The sequence below is a fragment of the Nicotiana tabacum genome, chromosome 10 (genome assembly GCF_000715075.1).
Source record: "Nicotiana tabacum cultivar K326 chromosome 10, ASM71507v2, whole genome shotgun sequence".
NCBI lineage: Eukaryota > Viridiplantae > Streptophyta > Magnoliopsida > Solanales > Solanaceae > Nicotiana > Nicotiana tabacum.
Window position 1 is genome coordinate 80,225,863 of NC_134089.1, and position 12,406 is coordinate 80,238,268.

The following is a 12,406-nucleotide window of genomic DNA, read 5'->3' on the forward strand; positions in this document are numbered from 1 at the left end:
TAAAGTTAAGGACTGATTGTCCTTAACTTTTGCACATGAAACTTGAAGTTAAGGACTAAGTGTCCTTAACTTTGGATGTTGAAAGTATAAGTTAAGGACTGTATTTCCTTAACCTTTGCATTTACAATTTAAAGTTAAGGACTTATTGTCCTTAACTTTTGCACATGAAACTTGAAGTTAAGGACTAAGTGTCCTTAACTTTTGAAGTTGAAAGTATAAGTTAAGGATTGTATTTGCTTAACTTTTAAACTTGAAATTTTAAGTTAAGTCCTAATCTTTGTTTGTTTTTCCTTCTTTTCTAGTGTTATAATGGAAGGCGATCATTTGTTTGATTTTGACGATTGGCGTAATTTTCTGGTATATTGGAAAGGAGATTTTCAATATAAGGAAACAATTAAAAGTTTTCTGTCGAATAGCCAATGGAAGAAATTGAGGGAAAGCATTTTTGGCAACTTCTTTAGATTACAAAGTGTGAAGTTCTCGGGTAAACTTATGCACTATGTATTGCTTTCTGAAATTGTTAGTAATGAACCTGATTCGATGACCTTCAAGGTATTTGACCGCGATATTAAGTTTACTCGTGATGCATTCCATATTATTATTGGTTTGAAGTCTTATTCGTCGCTTGACATGAAAGGTTTAAATGAGAAAGAGAATAGGCTTTTAAGAGTTTATTTACCTGGAAAGGACAAAATTGAGTTAGCTGATTTGTATAGTTTTATTTCTAGTCCTCACATGGTACAACTTTATCATTTGCTGGCAGTGATGATGATGCTTTGATGTTGGCAACACTCTATTTTGTTGAGTCGGTTTTGATGGGCAAGAGGAAAAATAGGAATGTGTCGGAGCAAATAATGAAAATTATTGACGATGATGCACTTTGCGCTTCCTTCAACTGGGGCTCTCTTGCTTATGAGACGCTATTAAAATCATTGAAGAGTTGCTTGAAATCAAATGAGAATGATGTTCAGAAGGAGAAAGAGAAAGAAAAAGATATTGATAGCTACACTTTAGTTGGCTTTCCTTTTGCGTTTTGTGTCTGGATTATGGAAGTACTTCCTATTTTCCAAGAGAAACAATTTGTGAACTTCAAAGAAGTTGGTTATCCTCGAATGTTATGTTATTCTGAAATGAAGTCTCCACAATTTGATGCTCTTTGTAGAAAATATTTCCATAATAAAAAAGTAAGTTAATGTAATTACTATCTCTTTTTTTGTTTATTTGTTTTAGTTATGTATACTTATGTTTAGTTTTTCTTATATAATAGGTGTTTAAGTTGATTGAGGTGTCACCCTTTATTCCCGTGGAAGAAGAAGATACACAACCTCTTTGTGTGGAGGAGCCACTTTCACAAGATCAAGGCTCAAGGTCTTCTTCCACACAATTTGACGAAGGCGTACTTAAGGAAATTGTTAGAGTATGTGTTTTTGCCCTTGAATATTATTAGTTTTTTATTTGATTATTTCTTGCTTACGAACACCTTTTTTTTTATATTATGTTTTTTGATTCAGAGATTATCAGAGAATTTTAAGAAGGATTTGCAAGCAGAAGTTACCAGAGTTAATCAGAAAATTGTTGTATCAGAAAAAAAGATTGAGAACGAAATCAAGGTAATTTCAGTTAGTCCAACTTTAGGATTTTGTGTCTTTAAATTTTGAACTTGGAATTGAAAGATAAGGACTTCTTGTCCTTAACTTTTGAACTTTGAAATGAAACTTAAGGACATCATGTCCTTAAGTTTTGAACTTGGAATTCAAAGTTAAGGACTTCTTGTCCTTAACTTTTGAACTTGGAGTTCAAACTTAAGGATTGCATTTCCTTAAGTTTTGAACTTTAAGTTCAAACTTAAGGACTGCCTGTCCTTACTTTTGAACTTTGAAATGAAACTTAAGGACATCATGTCCTTAAGTTTTGAACTTGGAATTCAAAGTTAAGGACTTCTTGCCCTTAACTTTTGAACTTGGAGTTCAAACTTAAGGATTGCATTTCCTTAAGTTTTGAACTTTAAGTTCAAACTTAAGGACTGCATGTCCTTACTTTTGAATTTTGAAATGAAACTTAAGGACATCATGTCCTTAAGTTTTGAACTTGGAATTCAAAGTTAAGGACTTCTTGTCCTTAACTTTTGAACTTGGAGTTCAAACTTAAGGATTGCATTTCCTTAAGTTTTGAACTTTAAGTTCAAACTTAAGGACTGTCTGTCCTTAAGTTTTAAACATGTCCTTCTTTTTGTAACTTAGTTGCTTTCTCATGATTTAAAGAAAACTCTAGGATCAAAGCTTGATACTTTGATGAACATGTTTGGGAAAGCTGATCAGATGAACACAGATAGAGAATTTAGTGTTCCAATTAGAAAATATGGAGTTGATGATCATTGTCGTGCTACTGAGCGTACTGGTATATTCAACCAAGATGCAGGTGGTGTTGAACGTGATTATATGGATGTGCATGCAGAGGGTCAATATGAAAGAGAATTTAGAGATGCACATCTAGATGATGAAACTGAAAATGTTACTGATATTGGAAAAGGTTAGTTATAGATTTTGATTTTTATTTTCGTTGAAATGTATATTCAATAGATTAATACATATAAACTATGCATGTGCATGCAGAAGTTTGTGGAGTGCCGGAGAAAATTTGTAGAGTTTGTGGATTGCAATCACAGGAGGATTTAACAAGTCCATTGGGGACAAGTGTCAGCGAGATTGTATGCAAATGCTTAGAAGGAACGTATGATCTCTCTACACCGCTGTCATACAAAGAAAAATTTGGAGTTCAAACTTGTGCCAGTCAAGGTTAGATAATATTTTCATTATATATTGTATCTTTATTTCATTATGTATTGTATCTTTTGAAGCAGCAAGCAAAGAAGCTGGAGTGTAGTATCAAGAGAAAACTGGACTACAATCTCAAGACATAGGCAGAAGTGAGATTGGTTCCAAATCTATAGATGCAATATGTGATGATGATGATGTAGCTGGAATGATCTTGGATATTGCAAATGGTTAGGCAGTGCTTTTTTAATTTTATATATGTTTGTTTTAATTAAAGATTATTAACATGTTAGTTGTTGTAAATATTTTTGCAGAATCTTATCAACAAGAATCTATAGATCATGGTGAACAACTGCAAGATAAAGAAAATGTGGAATTGCAAGAAAAAGAAAATGTTGCACGCAATATTTTAGCTGAGTTGTCTCTTGAAAAAATACAAGAAGGTACTGTGGAGAAGACAGGTACTGATTGTGCCCTAATTATTATATGTACAATTGAAATTTTGTCTCTTCATTTGACCTGTTGCTGAAAACTAATATGAATATGTATATATGTGTATATATATATATAGTGTCGCCAGCAGAGGAAAACAAAGAGGACACCAATGATGACAATCTTAACCAATATACAAGGAAAAGAAAGAGAGACAGTATTGGTTATGATGGTCCATCATTTTCTCTTCTTACTCATACTCCTCCAAGTATACAAATGGACATTGATGCGACTTTGACTATGGAGGGTGAAGGAAATGTTGAAGAAGAACTTGGTCGAGGTAAAAGGAATAAGAAGTTAAGCTGGCAGTTGAAATCTCCTTTTGATAAGGAAGGAAAAGCAGTAAGTTCTAAGGCAGACAATCAAAATACTCTGAAGAGTTCAGGTTGGATAAAATCAACCTATACTCGTAGGTGTATTTTTCATTATGCCAAAGAAGATGAAAAATTAGTGAAGAAATTCATTGTGTGGTTGGTCAAGGAGAAAAGGAGAGGTCGCAAAAAAGAGTAAGTCTCTTAATGTGTTTCACTACATCCTTAACTTCTGTGATTGTAAGACTAATTTTAGGACTAACTGTCCTTAACTTATAGATTCAAGTTTAAAACTTAAGGACTTCTTGTCCTTAAGTTTGAATTCAAAATTCATAAGCTAAGGACATGCAGTCCTTAAGTTTGAGTATCAAATTCAAAAGCTAAGGACACTTGGTCCTTAAGTTATAGATTAAAGTTTTCAAAATTCTAACTTGACATTTTCAAAATTTTCAGGGGACAAATTGATTTATATGCGGATGATAATAGTTTGAGGAAAAAATCATACAAATTGTATCATCATAAAATCAGTAGCAAAATGTTTTTCCTTGAGCTTTCAGATAGCAAATTTGTTCTTGATGATAAGGTTAGATAATTCACAAGGCATTTATTTTTTCTATTATTAATTTATCATTTTTTCATTATTTTATGACTGATTTGTTATTGATTTGTTTTATTTTTTGCCTTTTTATGAAGCATATTGACATTGCTCTCTATTATCTGAGAAAGAAGGAATGTTACCACCCTCGCGATCATCCTTTTCGATGCACAACTACTGATGTTCTTTTTGATAATTATATGGCACTTGTGTATAAAGATTTCAGTGAAGATGCTAGTGATGAGTTTTGGTGTGTTGGTGATAATCAGTTATTTCTGACACCATATGTGTGGGGGGACAGCCGTAGATGTGGAATTGCATGGACTGAGGTTGACAAAATCTTTTTTCCATGTCGGCTTCCTTCAGAAGATGATGAAGCTGTGACACACTTTTTGTTGGGAGTATTGGACTTGAATCAAAAAAAGATTGATGTATATGATTCCATATATAGTGAGCCATATGAAGCAGGAATGAACTACATGCAAATGTATGCACGCATGATCCCCCATTTGCTAAAGTTCTCACAGTTTGACAAAAATCACAAGTCTTTTGGGAATGTCTTCAACAAATTTGATATACAGTGGCAAAGATCACCACACCAAACTGGATCGTACGTGTTATTATTTGTTATATTATTTATATGTACTTAAGATTTATTGTTTAATTCACTGCATATCTTACATTTCTCTTAGGACTGATTGTGGTGCATTCCTGATCAAATTTGCCGAGTTGCTGATGATTGGAAAGGACGTGCAGCAATTCCAACCCGAAGACATAAAAGACTTTCGAAAAGAACTTGCTGCAAATCTTTGGGCACATGGTGAATGGAAAAGAAATTCTGATTATGATACTCCACCAGAAAATGTTGGTGATGATTATGAGAGTGAAAATGAAACATTCTGTCCAAAGGAGTTGTAAAACAATTGTGGTGTTATTTTTGTATAAAATTGTTGTAAAGGTGACATCTGAATTATGCCAGTTTAGGATAGTTCTGAAATATTCTGTAAATTTGTGAAAAGGCACTTATATTTTGTTTTGTTGGCATAGCGTAATTTTTTGTAACAGCTGTGCAAAATTACAATTTCAAAAGTTATGTCAAGGCATTTTGTTATTTATTTCGTTGTTTCTCTCAACTGTTGATTTGTCCATTGAGTTTGTTAGTATTTGTTCATGACTAAGTGTAAGTGAACTTCAAATTCAAAGTTAATGACCAAATGTCCTTAACTTTTGAACTTAAAATTTAAAGTTAAGGACAGACAGTCCTTAAGTTTTTAACTTGTATTTCAAACTTAAGGACTCCTATAGTTAATGACAAACAGTCCTCAAGTTTTTAACATGGGACTATAACTTAAGGACCTATGTCCTTAACGTTTGAACTTAAAATTCAAAGTTAAGGACAGACAGTCCTCAAGTTTTAAACATGGGACTATAACTTAAGGACCTCATGTCCTTAACGTTTGAACTTAAAATTTAAAGTTAAGGACAGACAGTCCTTAAGTTTTTAACTTGTATTTCAAACTTAAGGACTCCTGTAGTTAAGGACAAACGGTACTCAAGTTTTTAACATGGGACTATAACTTAAGGACCTATGTCCTTAACGTTTGAACTTAAAATTCAAAGTTAAGGACAGAAAGTCCTCAAGTTTTTAACATGGGACTATAACTTAAGGACCTCATGTCCTTAACGTTTGAACTTAAAATTTAAAGTTAAGGACAGACAGTCCTTAAGTTTTTAACTTGTATTTCAAACTTAAGGACTCATGTAGTTAAGGACAAACAGCCCCCAAGTTTTTAACATTGGACTATAACTTAAGGACCTATGTCCTTAACGTTTGAACTTAAAATTCAAAGTTAAGGACAGACAGTCCTTAAGTATTTAACTTGTATTTCAAACTTAAGGACTCCTGTAGTTAATGACAAACAGTCCTCAAGTTTTTAACATGGGACTATAACTTAAGGACCTCATATCCTTAACTTTTGAACTTGAAATTCAAAGTTAAGGATAGACAGTCCTTAAGTTTTTAACATGGGACTATAACTTAAGGACCTCATGTCCTTAACTTTTGAACTTGAAATTCAAAGTTAAGGACAGACAGTCATTACGTTTTCAAAATTGCAAGTTGAACTTACTGACTCCTGTTAATAACTTTTAATTGTTGAACTCAAAAGAAATTAAAAGAACGTAACAAGATATAAATATTGAAAATCTAGGCATCCGCTCAAATTAGAATAATAATGAATACAATCTATAGCAAAAACTTAAAAGAGTCGATAAACATAAGTGTATATTTCTACTCTTCTCTATGCTTTCTTGAAAATGGATAGATTGCCGGAGAATATATACAAGCTATTCTATTACGACCAATTCTTCTGCAACGACCACATTTGAATGTTATTTTTGATGGCTCGGTAGCAGGAATATGCCTTTTCTTTTGCCTTCTACCTGGTGACACTTTGAAATCTGGAGGTTTAACAATTTGTGACTTAACACTCTCTGGTACAATCCATGAATCAGTATGTCCTACAGGATGTATTTGTCTTTCATATGTTTTCAGCCAAGATTCCTTTAAGTACCAGTGCGAACAAAAGTCAGACTTCTTGATGTTTCTCTTCTCGATAGCTGCAATTGCATGTATGCATGGTAATTCATCAAGTTGAAATTGAAAACAATCACATGTTCTTTTGTTTAAGTCCACCAAGAAAGTTATTCCTTCTTCTTCAACTCTAGAACGCCATGAATCAACAGGGAAGACCTTCAATGTTGAAAAATTATAAGTGAGTACATTATGTTAAAAAATGTCAAAATCATAATATAAACATAAAACATAATACTTACGTTCAAAGTAAATGCTAAATCTATTCTATTCTTCAATTCCTCCTCTACCCAATAAGAAACATCATAAAATGTTCCTTCTGCTTTATTTTTTCTTTCATAAAACCAATGTTGTAGCTTCACTTGAATGAAATCCATCATTCATAGTATAGGCAGCTCCCTTGCTTCTAATAGCACTGAATTCATCGACTCAACTATATTTGTTGTGAGCATGTCATATCTTCGTTGTGGACTACAAGAACGTGCCCATCTTTCCGGTGGTTCTTCCATCAAGTAGTCATAAGTTTTCTTATCTACATTTGCAATATTTGACATGTATATGTCAAATTCTTTACGCTTGTATACTCTTGCAGCACTTTGGAAAATTTTTATGACCTCACTTTTCACCTTTCTTCGCTTTAGGTTCTGCTCCAAATGATAGATGCAAATCTCATGATGGCTTTCAGGATATACCTTTACAATGCCATTTGCAATAGCTTGATGCCTGTCTGATAAAAAAATCAAATTCTCACGGCTCCCAATTGCATTGCGAAGCTGACTAAAGTACCACTCATAGGAATTGTTGTTTTCAGATTCTGCTATTCCAAAGGCTAATGGGAAAATTTGGTTATTTGCATCTTTTGAAACTGAAATCATTAAAACACCACGATATTTTGACTTCAAAAAAGTCGCATCAACAGCAATCACTGGTCTACAATAATTCCAACCAGCTATCGATGATCCATATGCGTAAAACATATAAAGAAACCTGAAAATACAATATAAAACAAGGTTAAAATACCCGAAGTTTAGGACAGTCAGTCCTTAACTTACATTTACAAGTTATAAAGTTAAGGACATGTTGTCCTTAACTTTTATTTCAAAGTTCAAAACTTAAGGACTGGAAGTCCTTAACTTTTAATTACAAGTTCAAAACTTAAGGATAGGCAGTCCTCAACTTCTGGTTATAACTCAAAAGTTAACAAGGCTAAAGACAGCATGTCCTAAATTGTTTACCTGTTGTTGTCGTCTATCTTTATGTTAGTATAAGTTCCCGGGTTTTTACTTGTCATCATATACAAGTATGAACACAACAATTCATAATTTTCTTCGGGACTTCCTCTTATTAAAGCGGAAACATGTTGAATAGCACGCCACGCCTTGTGATATCCAATGTCTAGTCCATGCAATTTTTGCATCTCTGCCATGACAAAAGCTGGTGTAACTTCAAATCTTGGGTCCCGAAGATTATCGATAATGTAACCACTAATCAACTTTGAAGTAGCATGCCTTTGCATGTCAACGAATATCTTGTTGAGCTTGATCTAACAACTTTGAATTCAAAATGTCCTTTGATTGCTACATTAGAAAAACAATTAATTATGCTCTTCTTATTGTCAAATACTGATCTGACTTTTATTTGATCCAAAGAAGCATTTTCTCTTAATATCGTAGTTGGGGATTCTTTTTGTTTCAAATTTGATCTTCGTTTAGTTATTTGAGTGCAGGTTTTGTCAGCAACTACTTCGATTACCGGTGCACTCTCTAAGACTTGAATACCCAAAGCTTGTTCGTTGTCAATCTCTATAATGCTTTGTCCTTCTACTTGAATAGAATCAAATGTTTGATGCACCTCTTCATTTAATGGTTGAGCTTCAACCATATCTACTTCAACTATCTGTTGGCATCGCTCTTGATTGTCATGTTGAGTTTTTGTGTTGGCATGTTCATTGCTTGTTGATGCAAAAACTCTTTCCGAAATATCAACTATGAAACGACAGCTCTTGAAGAGTGAATGAGTTTTTAGCAACTCTATACATGTGTGAAGATCTAAATCTTTGGATACAAGCATTCCTTTGCTTGTTCCAAGGTTGATATCAAACCATATCACTATTTCAAACTTTTCTCTATCCAATTCAATAAGCTCAAAAATCTGTTTAACGAAATCTTCAAACTGAATTGACTCAGGTGCTAGGAAAAGCTTTGTTTGATGATCAAGATATTTATAGTCTTCAGTCCATCTACCATTAAAAGCAACTATTATGCATATTGTTTCCATCCTACAAGTCAAGAGAATGGGAAACAAAGGACATACGTTATAAAGCAATCCTTGTAGAATTAAGAACAGGTATACTGTAAGTGCAAGACCAAGATAAGGACTGTCTGTCCTTAACATTTAAACATGTAATTAAAGTTAAGGACTGCCAGTCTTTAACATTTAAACATGTAATTAAAGTTAAGAACTGTCAGTCCTTTAACATTTAAACATGTAATTATAGTTAAGAACTGCCAGTCCTTAACATTTAAACATGGAATTAAATGTTAAGGACTGCCAGTCCTTAAGTTTTAAACATGGAATTAAAAGTTAAGGACTGTCAGTCCTTAAGTTTTAAACATGGAATTAAAGACAGTCCTTAACTTTTGAACAAGAAATTAAAAGCTAAGGACTTCCAGTCCTTAACATTTAAACATGGAATTAAAAGTTAAGGACTGCCAGTCCTTAATAGAATTAAAAGTTAAGGACTGTCAGTCCTTAACTTTTGAACCAGAAATTAAAAGCTAAGGATTGTCTGTCCTTTAACATTTAAACATGGAATTAAAAGTTAAGGACTGTCAGTCCTTAACATTTAAACATGGAATTAAAACTTAAGGATTGCTAGTCCTTAACTTTTGAACCAGAAATTAAAAGCTAACGACTGTCTGTCCTTTAACATTTAAACATGGAATTAAAAGTTAAAGACTGTCAGTCTTTAACATTTAAACATGGAATTAAAAGTTAAGGACTACTTGTCCTTAACTTTTGAACCAGAAATTAAAAGCTAAGGACTGTCTGTCCTTTAACATTTAAACATGGAATTAAAAGTTAAGGACTGTCAGTCCTTAACATTTAAACATGGAATTAAAACTTAAGGATTGCTAGTCCTTAACTTTTGAACCAGAAATTAAAAGCTAAGGACTGTCTGTCCTTTAACATTTAAACATGGAATTAAAAGTTAAGGACTGTCAGTCCTTAACATTTAAACATGGAATTAAAACTTAAGGATTGCTAGTCCTTAACTTTTGAACCAGAAATTAAAAGCTAAGGACTGTCTGTCCTTTAACATTTAAACATGGAATTAAAATTAAAAGTTAAGGACTGCCAGTCCTTAAGTTTTAAACATGGAATTAAAAGTTAAGGACTACCAGTCCTTAACTTTTGAACCAGAAATTAAAAGCTAAGGACTGCCTGTCCTTTAACATTTAAACATGGAATTAAAAGTTAAGGACTGCTAGTCCTTAACATTTAAACATGTATTTAAGAGTTAAGGACTGTCAGTCCTTAACATTTGAACCAGAAATTAAAACATACAATTTGAAACTCAAGCTACAGGACTTTGTATACAGAAGAACAACAACAAAGTGAAGGACATTTTGTCCTTAAGTTTTTTTATTCAATTTGCAAAATGAGGCCAGTAGAATCAAAGTTAAGGACATAGTGTTCTTATTTTTTTGAATTCAATTTCCAAAATGAAGACACTATGTCCGGAATACAGAATTATCATAGGAGGCGGTGTCTATAAATTTATCAATCCAGAAATTCAAAAAAAATCAAATTCTTATCTAATATATAATCAAATCAATACAGATCTAAAAAAGTATAACTATAGCGAAATAAAAATTGATAGAAACACATGAAATTACAACTTACTGTTTATCTATGTTGTTTTTTTGGATTAGATTGCTGAATTTTTGAAATCGGGAAGAGAAATGGCGGTTCGTCCTCAGTTGATCGCCGCTGCTGCTGTTGCTCGCTTCTTCTCTTTGTGTAACTGCTGCTTGTGTTGATAGCATAGGTATAAGTTATACCAGAAGGGTATTTTCGTCCAGTCAGGTATAAGTTTTTTAAAAGGAGTGGCTAAAGTCTAAATACATTGAAAACAATGGCTTTAAAATAAAAGCCACAACTTTTAGTGGCTATTTGTGCCGTTCGCCCTAACTTTTGGGCTTAAGTTGGACCCAAGATTCATTTTCTTATCATATTTCAAGTTCAAATCTCAATGAAGATAAAAGAACACTAGGTATTTTCTTTTCATCTGACTAAGTTTTGATGGGCAGAATCACCCAATATTTGTGCCGATAGAAAATTGAAATACCTAATTAAATAATCAAGGTAAGTACAAGTTGATCCGAACACTATTATGATGTCGAAGAATTTTTTTCCATTTAATAACTTATGGAATTTCTTGAGCTTTTCAAGTTTTCATGGTATTAATGAATATATTAATGAGAATTCTTTTATGAAGGAAAGATTGTGCCACTAGTTTAAGTAATATTACTGTTGTCAAGAATTGTCTCAATCATATACGACGAGGATGGCTCATAACCCACTAACTAATGTTGTAGTGAGTTGTGACAGAATCTTTACAGCTATTACTATACTACCACATAATAGTGCATTCTTAAAAGAATTAAGTTTTAATAGCTCATTTGTAAAATATTTAGTACTTGATAAAAGTAATTTGACCAACTTCAACAAATTATTCATGTGTTAGCAAAATTTAAACTCCTTTAATATATGCAGTTCGTATTAATAGTACACGCAAGAAATACATATTATAGTTTTCTTTATGTCAACTAACGCACAAATAACTAAGTACATAGTATAATTCTTATGAGTCACAAAGTCTAATATGACAAGAAGTACTTTACAATATCACTAATTTTTTTATTAGCTTCAAAGATTATAAATAAATAATAAATAAAATCTTTAGAATACAAGAATTGTATTAGTTCAGTGCAATACTTCAATTATTATGTGAATAAAATAAGTATCCATAGTTTATGGAAACAGTGAGTTTTATAGCCTCAAATATAGTTTGTGGAATTTGGAGAGAGCTGTCACATGGTCCCCCTTTACCAACCTACCAATCTCTGCTTAGGATTCTACAACTCAAGTAAAGGGAAGTTCCAACAATGTATATAGAATTTGTTTTATTGGGGTTTTTTTCATCGGGCGTCCGTTACTCGCACTGGATCCCGACTATATTTGAATTCGGGCCGCGTAGGGCCCCATTCGGGGGAAGCGCTTTCTATCAAGGATTTTTCCACACCCAAGGCTCGAACCCGGAATTTCTAATTAAGGGAAAAATAGTCTTATCCACTGCACCACATCCTTTGGTAGTCATATATTTTGTTATTCATTGTATTATTTGTGTCTTACCCAAATCAATCTCAAATGACTAAGGAGAATCCTGAGGAGAGATTGGTAGGTTGGTAAAGGGCTACACCTTTATATTTACGAATTAAAAAATTAGTGGATAAAGGGCTGCACATTTATATTTTTCCATTTAAATATCCGATTACAAGAAAAATTGAACTACCAACAAAAAAATCAGTTGGTAAATTGATCAAATTAGTTGATAAATTGGGTTACCAACGGATTT